Raw genomic sequence first — 12,469 nt, 5'->3', positions numbered from 1 at the left:
TTGTGTAGCTTGTTTTCCTATAAATAGCATAATTATGAAATTTCTGCAGATGTTGCCACTTTCTACCTAATTGTCTACACCTGGGCTATTTTAACCACTGAGGTTATAAACCTGGAACAGACTCCAGTGCTCTCAGCGAACAGCAGCCACGGAGGGAGAACGACCGAATCTACTGGCAAGTCACACTGAGGGGAACCCAGACGCCCATCTACTCATTTAAATAGGATCTGCTGAGGGGCTTTTTTCATACATCATTACGGCATCATGCAAATAAACCCTAGGAATCCAGCTGAGGACAAGGTGGAATGATCTGCCAGTTAGAGCAGCAATGCCAGTTGTCGTCGTAGAGGCTGCTCCAACAGTACCTGATAGAGGACATGTCCGGTGAGATGCAAGAGAGGGAAACTTCCCATGGTGTACTAATTACCCACGGGCTTTTACGGCTTCTCTTTGTCTACCTGTTCCAAATCCTTAACTAAGCAACCTCCACCCTTCCTCTTAGCCATCCCTGGGCCACAGTGATCACAAAAGGGAAGTCTGCTGGTTCACCAAGTCTAATCCATGCGTTATCCCTGGGGATGAGAAGAGAAGGCTGGGCCAGTTCTACCCCAACCATAGACTGACAGCCAGGTGCAGGTAGTTCCTTTTGGTGGCCGATATTGACGGTAAACTAGAAAGGGTCTAGATCACCATGGAAACAGATCTCTGGGCATGTCTATGAAGAAGTTTTTAGACTGGGTTAACTGCAGTAAGACCCACCTTGGATGTGTGCTATACCTGCTGGGGTCCTGAGCTGAATGAAGAGCAGAAAATAAACTAGCCACCAACACTCACCGCTCTCTGCGTTCTAACTTCGGATGCCATGCAAGCATCTGCCTCAAGTTCCTGCTGCTCTGCCTTCCCCATCAGAATCGATGTCACCCTCAGACTGTGAGCCAAAATAACTCTCCCTTCCTCGAGCTGTTTTTGTCTGGGATTTTGTTGCAGCAGCGAGACAAGTGACAGAGCCCCAGAGAAAAACCTGTGTCGTCATCGGAAGATGGGTGCTAACGCTGAGGAACCCCCGTGAGAGTACTTTCTGGAGATCTCCTACCCCTCAACCCCTCCCTAGGTACCACCACTACTCTAGGGGATTATGAGTTGATAATATCACGCCTCATCCCCAGCCCTGGCCCACCAGCTTCCTGGGACTTCAAACCTATCCCTGAAATATCCCCACATCTGCCACGACAGGATGACGAAGTGAGGACTGGCTGCAGATGACGGAAGGCAGAGAACCTCTGCTTGTTCCCATAACAGATGGGCACCTGTCAGGAAAGCCCTCAGGAAAAAATGTGGTCTCTCAAGGTCTCCTGCCTGTAGACTTTAAATTTTTCCCCTGCACCCTGGCATGGCTATTAATTAATATTATTATTATCTCTCATTGAGATGGATGGGAATACTAATTGCTCCTCTCACTCAAATCTCTCCATAGTTGTACTTCTCTTTAGACAAATAACAACATAGAGACGATGACTGATGCTCCCATTTAGCACTCATTCATAACTGAGTCATCCACGTTGATCTCCCTGCCACTGGCCTGGGCTCTCTGCTTCGCTATTCTTCTCCACTGTACAATCTCCCCTCTTCCCCATTCTCTCCTTTCAGTGGCCATGCCATTCGTTCCTCGGTGGGGAGCAGAGAAAAGGAGAAACCTCGTGAAATAAAGCATAGCGTGGTGAGAGAACAATAGCTTCTTTCCCATAAAACCAAATATGCAACCACAACTGAAGCCTGCTGCTTCTCTTCCTTAATTGTAGGAACTCGAGATACTATCAGTTGCCCAGAGCTGCCAGCATTTGGGGTGTCATAGTTACTTTTCTATTGCTGTTATTAGACACCATGACCACGGAAACTTCTAAAAGGAAGAGTTTATTGGGGGTTTAGAGTTTCGGAGGCTTAAAATCCATCCTGTCATGGTGAACAACATGGCAGCAGGCAGCAGGCAGGCAGGCGCAGTGCTGGAGCAGTACCTGAGAGCTTACATCCTGATCCACAAGCATGAGGCAGAGAGCTAACTGGGAACGGAAGCTCTCTCAAACCTCAACCCCACTGACACACCTCTCCCCCAAGGCCACACCTCCTAATCTTTCCCGAACAGTTCCACCAAACATTCAAACACTTGAGCCTGTGTGGGCCATTCTCATTCAAACCACCACTTAGGGTAAACACGCAAAGACCACCCAAATATGAACAAATAAAAGCCATTTGCTCAAGGTTTTCTATAACGACGGGGTCAGTCGCAACGCTTGAATCTAACCAGATGCAGAGGAAGGCAGAGGGATGGAAGAGGCTTACAGCAGAAGACCAAGACGACGTTAGGCATGCCCCGACTGGGGTTCAGCAACAGATGCTGGCAGAGGCTCCTCTCGATGAGCATCCTGCCTGATCCGTGGCAAATGCACACTTGAGAGTCTCCAGTTGGTCCTGAGCCAGAAGCCGGAGTAAACTTATTTCTTGGAGGAGTTGCTTGTTGATTGAGTCCTGGCAGTGGGAGACAGAGTGGTCTGTGTAAACAGTTGGTCTCTCAGGCTGCTCTCCAATAAACTGAGGGTGAAAGAACGCTGAACAGTACATGTGGAGAGGAGCAACAAGAGATGATTTATAAATCAATCAGCTTCACACCCAGCATTTGTTCACGCATTTAACAGGTGACGTTTTCACCCCTGTCCTGGTGATGGGAACCCCGTGATGGGCAGACAAGAAAAGTCTCTAGGCTTGCCTGGCTCCTCTTCCAGTGTTAGAAGACACCCCATAAAATATCAAGCAGCAAAGGAATGGCACACCAAGATAAATGCTTGGAAAGTGTTGAGGGGGTGTGTTCTACTGGATGTGAGAGGTTGTCACGTAGATACAGAGAGGCGTTCAGAAAAGACCTTCCTGGAAAGAGGATGTCAGACATGGAGGCAAACCCTGGCCATACAGTGGCCTCAGGGAAGAGCCAACAACCAATGGCAAACAGGATACATAGATACAGCACGTGACATTTAACAAATTAACAAAAAGAAAAGGGAGGCAGCAAAGATGGGCTCTGGGTTTGGTGGATAGAGGAGCCATAATGGCATCTTAATATATCTGTGTTCACCGATTGTGGGAGAGTCTGGAAACGAAAGAGGCAAACAGGAAAGGGCTGTGACTGGAGGAAAGGAGAGAAGGCAACCTCACCCAGCCTCTAGCTTCTTTTAAAGACAGATAGGAAATTAACTACACAGTCCAGAGTTCTATGGCAGCGCCTTCCCTTCCGTCCCTGTCCCCTCCCTTCTCACCTGGGGCTGTGATTTTTCTCCCAGCTGCATGATTCGGCCAGCTGCTGGGGGCGGAGAGTGGTACCTGTGAGCCCTGCGTCACCCCTCTTTCACTCCCACGGAGTAGGAGAGCAGGGTCTCCATGGCCAAATTTCCTAATTACCTTCACAGCAGCTCTCGGAGGCCTGGTTGACACTCCTGAAAAACTGAAATGCATCTAGATGAGGTGCCCAAGCGGGGAGCTGGCCTGCTATTGGTCGGAGATAACTAGGCTGTTGTCCGAGTCTCTCAGAAGGGGCCGTTCAGGAACATTAGCTAGGTCTGCTGGCATTTTGCAGGCTGAGGCATGCAGAGAGATGGAATGAGCCAGGCAGGGGATGTGGCGGTCATCAGAAACAGACTCTGCCGGGGTTGTGGGTTGCATGGGTGTCTCGGAGGTAGGGGGAGAAGGAGATTTGGGCACTTGTCTAGAAGCTACACCCGATATCCTGTCTGGGTCCTTTAGACAAAAGCCCGCCTTAGAGATGCCCTGAAAGAGAGTTTAATGCTTCACTCAGATAACCCAGTTCGCTCCACGACCCTCCATTTCTCTGTAAAGTGGAGTTACCAATGCTTTCTTGAGGGTTCTGCTCCAGACCCAGAGAAGTTTTGTGCACCGAAGTGTCCCGCAGGACTGGGAAGACTGCTCAGTGGTTAATGCTACCCAAGCATGAGGACCAGAGTTCAGATCCCCAGAAACCCGAGTACACATCCGTCAAGCATTGCAGCCTGGATGTGATTCTAGCTTCAGAAAGCAGAGACTGGGGGATCTGGAAGGCCGGATACGAAAATTAGCCACATTCCTAAGCTCTGGGTTTGCCTGGAAAACGCTGCCTCCATTAATAAGGTATAAAAGTGATCAAGAATGATTCCCAACATCAACCTTGGGAATAAGCCTCCACATACATGCGTACACATTTGCGCACACACATATGGGCATCCATACACATACAGAGTCACGTGGATACATACGCTTATACCTTACACAGCAAATAAATAGTAAAAAAAAAAGTTTTTAGTAAATATTTCCTAGGGTCCCTGGAATATGACAGATGCCCAGTAAAAGCCCAGTAAATAAGGTTTCTCTGTGCTGCACTCACCTTTGTCTCTGGTTTTCCTGCTAGTATTGTTTGTTTTTCTTTCGTTTTCGTTCTGTTGTTAGTGGTGGTTCCGTTTCGGTTTTTGCACTGTAGGGTAGAACCCGTGACAGAGGTTTGGGCTTTTACTTTAAAATCAGAAGACACTCATAGGAGGGTTAGGGCAGGGTACCAATGAGCAGCTTGTGCTGTGCTTGCTCCACAAGCCCCTGCTGCAGTGAGCCCTTGCCTCCCACATCCCTTACAGTGGGATCGTTCCTGAGAGGTCTCATGTTTTCATACCTACTCAGTACCCCAGACCGTTCCTGGATTCCTGCAGCCAGACCTGAGCTACCTGCTCCATCTTCCAACCTCCCTCTTGCCTCCCGATTCTAGGAAGCCATCGATGGGTGACTATGAAGATCCTGCCTCAATGATATAGTAGCTAATGTTTGTTAGATGTCTGCCGTGCACCAGACATTGTGGGAGCATTTTCTACCCACTCTCCCATGTCATCATCTTATCTACCCACAGCGCAAGTCTTCTGAGTGTCCTCATTTACAAATAGACAAACCGAGGCTCAGAAGAACGCAAACAGGGGCTGGAGAGATGGCTCAGAGGTTAAGAGCACTGACTGCTCTTCCAGAGGACTTGAGTTCAATTCCCAGCAACCACATGGTGGCTCACAACCATCTATAATGGGACTGATGGCCTCTTCTGTTGTGTATGAAGATAGCTACAGTGTACGCATATACATTAAATAATAAATAAATCTTTAAAAAATTATTTTAAAAAAAAGAAGAAGAACGCAAACACCTCCTGAAGATGCCAGTGAATAAATGGCTGGGCAGGGCCGGGCTTCCCTCTCCTAGGCTAACACAGTATACTTAATCTAACCACCATGTTGTGCTTATATAATGCCATCTCCCCACCCTATGTTCTGCACTTCTTCCTTTCTTATTTCCTCATTCAAAGTTCGGAATAACCCAGAAAATAATAAATTTTCTTCTATCTGCCATGCCCATTTCACGTGTAAAAAAAAAATTATTTTTCAAGGTCTGACAGTAAAACTCAACTTACCCAATACCGAGGGATGTAAACAACAAGTACAACATAAATGTAGCTTTACAAGAGGTAAGAGATAAGACAGGGTACAGCAATGGAACATCTTCCCCCCCTCTCCCCCCTCTTGCTCGCCCTCCCCCTCTTCCTCCCCTCTCTCCCTTCCCCCTCCCCCTTCCCCTCTCTCCTCTTTCCCTTTCCCCTTCTCTCCCCTCCCCTTCCCTCCTCTTTCCCTTCCCCATGTTCGCCCTCATGCTCACTCTTTTTCATTCCTGTTCTCCTCTACTGTGTGTGGGTGCACACATGTGTGTGCACATGCACATGTCCATATGTTCGTATGTAAGCATAATTTGTGTTCAAAAGTGCCCTTGTGCCTGTGTAGGTAAATCAGTAAACAACTTCTGGTGTCATTTCTGAGGCACAGTCTACCTTCCATTTGAGACACCAGCCCACCAAGGACACCAGGCAGAGCTGCTTACTTCTACCTTGCCACCATGTCGTGCTTTGCATGTGGTTCCAGGGGTCCTCATGCTTCCAAGGCAAGCCCTTTACCAATAGAGCCATCCCCACAGCCATTACAGATTTGTTCCTGATTATGAAGTTAAATAGTCACCCTTGGGATTAGATTAGAAGAATTAACAACTGTCTTCTCCAAACACTCCTGATGATTTTTCTGAAGGGTGAAATGAAGATACCCTTCCCAGGTCAGTGCTAAAAACCCAGGAGGGAACAAAGGAGCTTTCTGAGCTGTCAGTCAAAACTCCATTTGGATCTCTGTCATGAACGCTTTTGCCTAGCCAAGACCTTGAGAGGTGTTGGTCCTGAGTACATCAGAAGAGGAAAAGGCAAACTATTGCAGTCGTTGAGAACACAGCCTGGCTGACCACCAGGGATTGACTGGGGCTCAAACTTGGGTTCACAGTGTGACCTTAAACAATCTGAGGATGAGCATCCTCCTTTGAAAAAATAGTAGCAAAAGTAACACACACACACAACACAGCACACACACATACAACACAACACACACACATACAACACAGCACACACACAACACAGCACACACACACACACACAACACAGCACACACATATACAACACAGCAACACATATACAACACAATACACACACAGACAACACAACACACACACATACAACACAGCACACACACAACACAGCACATACACACACAACACAGCACACACATATACAAGACAACACACACACAGACAACACAACACACACACAGACAACACAACACACACACACAACACAGCACACATACAACACAACACATACACATACAACACAACACACACATATACAACACAACACACACACAGACAACACAACACACACAGACAACACAGCACACACACACACAACACAGCACACACATACACAACACAACACACACATATACAACACAACACACACATATACAACACAACACACACATATACAACACAGCACACACACACACAACACAGCACACACATATACAACACAACACACACACAGACAACACAACACACACACACACAACATAACACACACACACAACACATACACATACAACACAACACACACATATACAACACAACACACACACACACAACACAACACACACACAGACAACACAGCACACACACACACAACACAGCACACACATATACAATACAACACACACATATACAACACAACACACACATATACAATACAGCACACACATATACAACACAACACACACATATACAACACAACACATACATATACAACACAACACACACACATACAACACAGCACACACACACACAACACAGCACACACATATACAACACAGCACACACATATACAACACAGCACACACACAGACAACACAACACACACATAAACAACACAACACACACACAGACAACACAACATACACATAAACAACACAACACAACACACACACAGACAACACAACACACACATATACAACACAACACACACATATACAACACAACACACACATATACAACACAACACACACACAGACAACACAACACACACAGACAACACAGCACACACACACACAACACAGCACACACACACACAACACAGCACACACATACACAACACAACACACACATATACAACACAACACACACATATACAACACAACACACACATATACAACACAGCACACACACACACAACACAGCACACACATATACAACACAACACACACACAGACAACACAACACACACACACACAACATAACACACACACACAACACATACACATACAACACAACACACACACACACAACACAACACACACACAGACAACACAGCACACACACACACAACACAGCACACACATATACAATACAACACACACATATACAACACAACACACACATATACAATACAGCACACACATATACAACACAACACACACATATACAACACAACACATACATATACAACACAACACACACACATACAACACAGCACACACACACACAACACAGCACACACATATACAACACAGCACACACATATACAACACAGCACACACACAGACAACACAACACACACATAAACAACACAACACACACACAGACAACACAACACACACATAAACAACACAACACAACACACACACAGACAACACAACACACACATATACAACACAACACACACATATACAACACAACACACACATATACAACACAACACACACACATACAACACACCACACACACACAACACAGCACACACAGAGACAACACAACACACACATACAACACAACACACACACACAACACAGCACACACAGAGACAACACAACACACACATACAACACAACACACACACATACAACACAACACACACACATACAACACAGCACACACACAGTGCACACACATACAACACAGCACACACACACACAACACAGCACAGCACACACAGATGTACAACATAGAACACACACACAAATATATAAGCACAAACACACACATACAACACAAAGCACACAGATATACAATACACACATACACACAAATGCACACACACACACACACACACACACACACACACACACTACACTGCTATGAATATTGGAGGAAGTACTGAGTATAAAGAATTTATCCATGTTCCAAATCAGTGAGAACCCAAGACATGGTGCCTTAAAAGTCAGGAAGCCCCAGTAGAGATAAAAGAACCCAATCATGGAGAAACAGAAAGACCTAGACAAGTGCAGCCTTCTGTATGGTGCATCAGTGATGAAATGGACCAGAAAGACCTAGCTTTGATTCCTAACCACCCCAGAGTCCAGTGACAAGTGTCCACTGCCATAGCCATGAGGCTTTGTGAGTAGAGTGGCCAGACTGCAGCAGGCTACTCAGTCAACTTTGGGCATCTCTCTCTCTCTCCATCCACAACTTCCTGCCTCGCATTCCACAATGGGAACAGAAGATTAACCGTCACCCCCGCATCTCCTCTGTTTCCTCTTTAATGGGTCCCTCCTCCCAATAGTCTCCTCCATCCTTCTCCATCATCTGCAGGCTTCACCCACACCTAACCACCTTCTGCCTCCTAACTACCTCATGGCTCCCTGAAGATCCAGGTTTCTGCTTTCCCACTGGCTCATTTTCTCCCTATAAATTAGCTCTGCCACCCTCTCCCAGGAGCAGTCTCAGAGGCCCTGCCAAGACAAAGATTAGAATGTTTTCAATATGGCCTAATTGTGCTTCAGGGGACTGTGTAGGGTGTCTCAGCCCTCCCTCGCTTTCTCATGATAGACAGCAGCTCCTCACCAACCCCTTCTCCGTCCCAGAAGGCAACCATCTCCTCCAAACTGCTTCTCTCTCACTGAAGAGCCCTTTGTTTTCTCCGAGTCCATCTGTGGGTGCTCAGTACGGGCTGTGTGTGCATGAATGGCTTTTACAGCTCACTGCTAACCAGAGCACTCAGGGGTTGAAAATACCCCAAACAGAGAGCAAGTGTCTCCATTCTCCAGCTCTGTGACAGGCTACAACACTGTGCTGTTTCTGAAGTGGCTTCTGTAAGAATCCAGCCATGTTTCAGTATGGAGACGGTTGCACTGGGTACCAGAGGAGAGGTAAGATGTCGGCTAAGGATCTGAGTATGAAGTTTAGTGGAAATCAAAAGGCAAAGCCAATGTGAGAGGAGTCAGAGAGCAAAGTGAGATTACAGAGGGAAGCAGTCTGAGCTCGGTGTATGAGGAATAAATTAGAAAATGGGACTGGGTCACCGGGGTGGTATTACACCAGCATCGGAGCCCACCACACATATGCCTTCTGCTCTATCATTTCATGTCCGTGAAATTAGCTACGGCAAATTATTTGCACCATAGTCAGGGGCAAACACTCAATCAGAGCATTGTGCAGTGCTTGCTTGAAATGGGTTGCTGGCCTAGATGTCCATCAAACCATACTCGATGCAGGCTAGAGATGACCTCAGAGAGGGCCACTGGTTGTTCTTCCAGAGGATCCAGGCGCAATCCTCAGCACCCACGTGGATAGCTCACCGTCATCCGTAACTCTCGTCCCAAGGGATCAGAAGCCCTCTTCTGTTTCCTACAGGCACTACAAGCATACGGTGTGCAAGGTCTACACATGCAGGGAAGACATAGCTAAATACAGGAAATACATAATTAAGGGTGCATGAATTTTAAATGTTGTAGCGTGACGTGAAAGCAAAAGGGTAAAGATTCGGGGGTAGTATATACATTTGCACACACACACACACACGCGCACACACACGCACACACACACACAAACTCTAATGAAACCCACTATTTCAAATACAAATGGAGTTTTACTAAACCACAAAAAGGATGAAACTGCCATTTGTAGATCAATGTATGAAAATGGAGATCACATCATCTTACATGAAGTAAGCAAAAGTCCAAAAAACAAATGACACGAAGAACCTGTGTGTGTGTGTGTGTGTGTGTGTGTGTGTGTTGGTGTATGTGTGTTTGTATTTATTTGTATATATGTGTGAGTGTATCTGTGTGTGTTTGCATGTCTCTGTGTGTGTCTGTGTGTGTTTCTGTGTGTTTGTGTGTTATGTGTCTGTTTGGGTGTGTTTTTGTATGTATGTGTGTGTATCTGTGTGTGTATCTGTGTGTGTATATCTCTGTGTGTATCTGCATGCATTTGTGTTTGTGTGTGTGTTGTGTGTATATATATATATCTGTTTGTGTGTGTGCTTGTGTGTTTGTGTGTGTTTGTATGTATGTGTGTATCGTTTATCTGTGTGTTTTTGTGTGTGCATCTATGTGTTTGTATGTTGTGTGTCTATGTGTGTTTGTGTATATTTGTGTTTGTATATGTGTATCTGTGTGTATACCTCTACACATGCATGCACGCACACGTGCACGTGTGTGTGTGTGTGTGTGTGTGTGTGATAAAAGTCCAAGACTGAGTGATAGTTCAGAGGAAGAACACGGGAGACGTGCATGGGCCTCATGTGAGGGGAGCAAACGGGGGTGGAGGGGTGAGAAGGGACAATCTGAGTGTTATACAAATATAATAAGGTCATCATCTTTACTCATCTGAAATCGAAAAAGTAAACATATGGACTATTTAAAACTAGAGAAATCTGGCCATTGAGCACTTGCCAGTGCACCACTGGAGGACTGGTGGGTGGTAGAGTATTTATGAATGAAATACCTGAGCAAGGAAGCTTGGGCTCGCTGTGGTACCTCACTGAGCCTCGGTGCATAATCCATATTGAGTCACCTCCAAGTGATTCTTCCAGATAAAATGTTCTTATAGTTTAAGAGAAAATGTTCAACAAAAGAGCCTGCGGATGGGAAAGATAGTTGTGAAATGCTAACTTCGGGAGGCAGCATGGCCAGCAGCTGTGGTCACCTTGCATAAGGTCAAGTCTTAAAAGTTCCATGGAAAGGGAAGACCAAGGCCACACCACTGTTGAGGCCCCGCCCCCTGCTGAGGCCACACACCCCCCACCAAGGAGCTATTGCCAATTGTCAGCTGCCAGCGGATGTCGCTATTGGTAGGTTGTCTATGACCCCACACCCATGTGCCTATAGGGAGACCAATTGACTCAGGGTTATTAATAATAATTTTTAAAAGAGGGCATGGTGTGGGGAGTCAGAGTACGGGAGTATAGGGGTGGTAGAGGAGGGAGTGATGTGAGCATGAGTACAAAATACATCACCCGCCAAATGAATGTATGACATTTTCAAAGAATAGGTAAAATACCATCTAAAAATAATTAATGAAGCCTATTCATCAAAAACATATTCAACAAAGTGTCAGGTCCCAGAAATAGAAAACAATAGCCACTTCAGATGTCATTGTAAGGAACTGAATGGCTCTTTTCCTGATTATCTTGGGTCTAATTCACACTTGATCAGCTTGAAAGAGGCAGGGACAGGACACATCCTAGAATGGGAGCAGAGAAAAATAGGGGGAAAATATCTTTCCCCTCTCTCTCTCTCTCTCTCTCTCTCTCTCTCTCTCTCTCTCTCTCTCTCTCTCTCTCACACACACACACACACACACACACACACACACACACACACATGCATATGTGTATTACAGTTTAGAAGCTCAGAAGTTACCAAAATCAAGAAGAAATTTTCTACTATCTCTTATCTTTGCTAACTTACTTTTAGAGTACTTATTTAAAAAAATAAAAAACTAGAATTCAGAAAGCCGAGCCATCCTATAAGGATTCTTTTTCAATAATTGCCTTTTTTCCCCTTCAGATGTTCGGAGGTGATTTCCACCACCACGAAGACACAGATAAAAAGGAAGTCGGTGTTTGCGTGTGAGCCGAGCCCGCCTCGCGAGCAGGGCGGTTATAACGAGAAGATGGCTGTCTGCTAGGAAAGCTAATCTGTCGTCTTCCTGTCCAACCTTTACAAATTGTGCCCGTGTGGCAGACTTTGAATCACTTTCTCTAACAGTCTCCGAAAACAAATGCAAAATCTTTCAAGTTCATTCAAAGTCATTACAACAC

The 12,469-nt window shown here is 45.7% G+C and overlaps 1 long non-coding RNA gene across 2 annotated transcripts; it reads right to left on the bottom strand.

The window, feature by feature from the left end:
• Positions 1–1,899: 1,899 nt before the first annotated feature.
• Positions 1,900–11,504, bottom strand: LOC134480650 (uncharacterized). Of its 2 annotated transcripts, XR_010055296.1 has the most exons (3): positions 11,152–11,504; positions 3,306–4,510; positions 1,900–2,523 (listed from the first exon to the last, which is right to left on the bottom strand). It is a non-coding gene; the product is annotated as an uncharacterized LOC134480650 (long non-coding RNA). The 2 variants fall into 2 exon arrangements; XR_010055295.1 differs by having other exon boundaries at positions 1,900–4,510.
• Between the last annotated feature and the right edge of the window lie 965 nt (positions 11,505–12,469).

This window comes from Rattus norvegicus, chromosome 10 (genome assembly GCF_036323735.1).
Source record: "Rattus norvegicus strain BN/NHsdMcwi chromosome 10, GRCr8, whole genome shotgun sequence".
In the NCBI taxonomy this organism is placed as follows: domain Eukaryota; kingdom Metazoa; phylum Chordata; class Mammalia; order Rodentia; family Muridae; genus Rattus; species Rattus norvegicus.
The sequence above is the reverse complement of the archived record's forward strand: the minus strand, read 5'-3'. Positions and strand labels throughout refer to the sequence as shown.